Consider the following 3,441-nt stretch of genomic DNA (forward strand, 5'->3'; position numbering starts at 1 on the left):
TTATTGGCCAGGTGTGGTTATTGACCAAGTGTGGTTATTGACTTGGTGTGGTTATAGGACAGGTGTGGTTATTGGCCAGGTGTGGTTATTGACCAAGTGTGGTTATTGACCAAGTGTGGTTATTGGCCGGGTGTGATTATTGGCCAGGTGTGGTTATTGACCAGGTGTGGTTATTGACCAGGTGTGGTTATTGGCCGGGTGTGGTTATTGACCAAGTGTGGTTATTGACCAGGTGTGGTTATTGGACAGATGTGGTTACTGGACAGGTGTTATTATTGGCCAGGTGTGGTTATTGGCCAGGTGTGATTATTGGCCAGGTGTGGTTATTGACCAAGTGTGGTTATTGACCAGGTGTGGTTATTGGACAGATGTGGTTACTGGACAGGTGTGATTATTGACCAGGTGTGGTTATTGACCAAGTGTGGTTATTGACCAGGTGTGGTTATTGGACAGATGTGGTTACTGAACAGGTGTGATTATTGGCCAGGTGTGGTTATTGACCAAGTGTGGTTATTGACCAGGTGTGGTTATTGGACAGATGTGGTTACTGGACAGGTGTGATTATTGACCAGGTGTGGTTATTGACCAAGTGTGGTTATTGACCAGGTGTGGTTATTGGACAGATGTGGTTACTGAACAGGTGTGATTATTGGCCAGGTGTGGTTATTGACCAAGTGTGGTTATTGACCAGGTGTGGTTATTGGACAGATGTGGTTACTGGACAGGTGTGATTATTGGCCAGGTGTGGTTATTGACCAAGTGTGGTTATTGACCAAGTGTGGTTATTGACCAGGTGTGGTTATTGGACAGATGTGGTTACTGGACAGTTGTGATTATTGGCCAGGTGTGGTTATTGACCAAGTGTGGTTATTGACCAGGTGTGGTTATTGGACAGATGTGGTTATTGGCCAGGTGTGGTTATTGATCAGGTGTGGTTATTGGACAGATGTGGTTACTGGACAGGTGTGATTATTGGCCAGGTGTGGTTATTGACCAGGTGTGGTTATTGGCCAGGTGTGGTTATTGGACAGGTGTGGTTACTGGACAGGTGAGATTATTGGCCAGGTGTGGTTATTGACCAAGTGTGGTTATTGACCAGGTGTGGTTATTGGACAGATGTGGTTATTGGCCAGGTGTGGTTATTGATCAGGTGTGGTTATTGGACAGATGTGGTTATTGGACAGGTGTGGTTATTGACCAGGTGTGGTTATTGGCCAGATGTGGTTATTGGCCAGGTGTGGTTATTGATCAGGTGTGGTTATTGGACAGATGTGGTTATTGGACAGGTGTGGTTATTGACCAGGTGTGGTTATTGACCAAGTGTGGTTATTGGACAGGTGTGGTTATAGGACAGGTATGATTATTGACCAGATATTGCTATTGACCAGGAAACCAAGGACACCTATGTTGGACTCCTATTTATCGACTGCAGTTCAACCTTCAACACCATTATACCAACAAAACTCATCTCCAAACTCTGTGACCTGGGGCTCAGCTCTTCCCTCTCTGACTGGATCCTCGACTTCCTCACCTACAAACCGCAATCAGTAAGGATACGCAACAACATCTCTTCTATGATCATCCTCAGCACCCGTATCCAATAAGGCTGTGTTCTCAGCCCCTACTATACTCCTTATACACCGATGATTGTGCGGCCAAATTCCCCTCCAATTTGATTTTCAAGTTTGCTGACGACACCACTGCAGTGGGTTGGATCTCAAACAATGATGAGACAGAGTACAGGAAAAAGATAGAGAATCTGATGAACTGGTGCAGCAACAATAATCTGTCCCTCAATGTTAACGAAACAAAGGAGATAGTCATTGACTTCAGGAAGCGAAGTGGAGAACATTCCTCTATCTATATCAATGGGGATGAAGTAAAAAGGGTCGAGAGCTTCAGGTTTTTAGGTGTCCACATCACTAACAACCTGTCCTAGTCCCCATGCCGACACTATAGTTAAGAAAGCCCACCAACGCCTTTACTTTCTCAGAAGGCTAAGGAAATTTGGCATGTTCACTATGACTCTCATCAATTTTTACAGATACACCGTAGAAAGCGTTTTTTCTGGTTGTATCATAATTTGGTATGGCTCCTGCTCTGCCCAAGACCGCAAGAAACAACAAAAAGTTAGAAAAGTAGCCCAATCCATCACGCAAACCAGCTTCCCGTCCATTGACTCTGTCAACATTTCCTGCTGCCTTGGAAAAGCAGCCAGCATAATTAAGAACCCCACGCATCTCGGACATTCTCTCTTCCACTTTCTTCCATCGGGAAAAAGATACAAAAGTCTGAGGTCACATACAAACCAACTCAAGAGCAGCTTCTTCCCTGCTGCCATCAAACTTCTGAATGGACTTACCTTAAATTAAGTTGATCAAAGCAAATCAAGGCAAATCAAAGAACATGCAAACTCCACATACACGCATGCGCGTGCACACACTCATGCACACAACACAGTCACTCAAGGGTGGAATTGAACCTGGGTCCCCGGCACTGTGAGGCAGCAGTGCGAACCACTGTGTCACCCTAATAAGTGAACCAGATGGTTTCTTACGTTGGGAGTTTCATGGTCATTACTGACACTAGTTTTATATTCCAAAGTTATTAACTGAGTTTAAATTCCACAGCTGCCATGTTGGGATTAGACCCTTTGTCCCCAGAGCATTAGCCTGGGCCTCTGGATTACCAATCTAGGGCATTACCATCCTGCAGTGTAAAACTAGGTGCATCAATATAATGTTGGCCTGATTAATCCAGTCAGGAATTCAGGAGAAACCTCTTTCCCCAGAGATTATGGAGAATGTGGAACTCACTCCCATAGAGAGTAGGGAGAATGTGGAACTCACTCCCACAGAGAATGGGGAGAATGTGGGACTCGCTCCCACGGGGAGTGGGGAGAATGTGGGACTCGCTCCCACGGGGAGTGGGGAGAATGTGGGACTCGCTCCCACGGGGAGTGGGGAGAATGTGGGACTCGCTCCCACGGGGAGTGGGGAGAATGTGGGACTTGCACCCACGGGGAATGTTTAAGGTGAATAATATCGATACATTTCAGGGAGAAGCTGGATAAATACATGGGGGAGAGAGGAAAAGAAGGAGATGCTGAGAGGAAGTTTTGAGTATGGCCTGAATCCATCAAAAACCCATTGGGATGAATGAATGCTTTGAATTATTTTGTAATTTTTAAATTGCTATCAAGACAGTTCTACTTTTCGCAAAAATACATTTTTAAAGGAAATAGTTCAGAGAAAATGATTTTGACCAGATATGAGATTATTTCTGAAGGAGAGGTTGTATTTTATCAATGTAAAAGCTGTGGCAGTGTTATCTTTAATGAAACTTCCGCTCTCTGGTGTCTCTCCCACAATCTCAACCCCCCCAGAGTTTGGGCTGAAACGTTTTTGAAACGTCAGCACTGCCAAAGGAAACTGCTAAACG

The sequence above is a fragment of the Carcharhinus amblyrhynchos genome, chromosome 9 (genome assembly GCF_965287045.1).
Source record: "Carcharhinus amblyrhynchos chromosome 9, sCarAmb.v2.hapA, whole genome shotgun sequence".
Classification (NCBI taxonomy): Eukaryota; Metazoa; Chordata; class Chondrichthyes; order Carcharhiniformes; family Carcharhinidae; genus Carcharhinus; species Carcharhinus amblyrhynchos.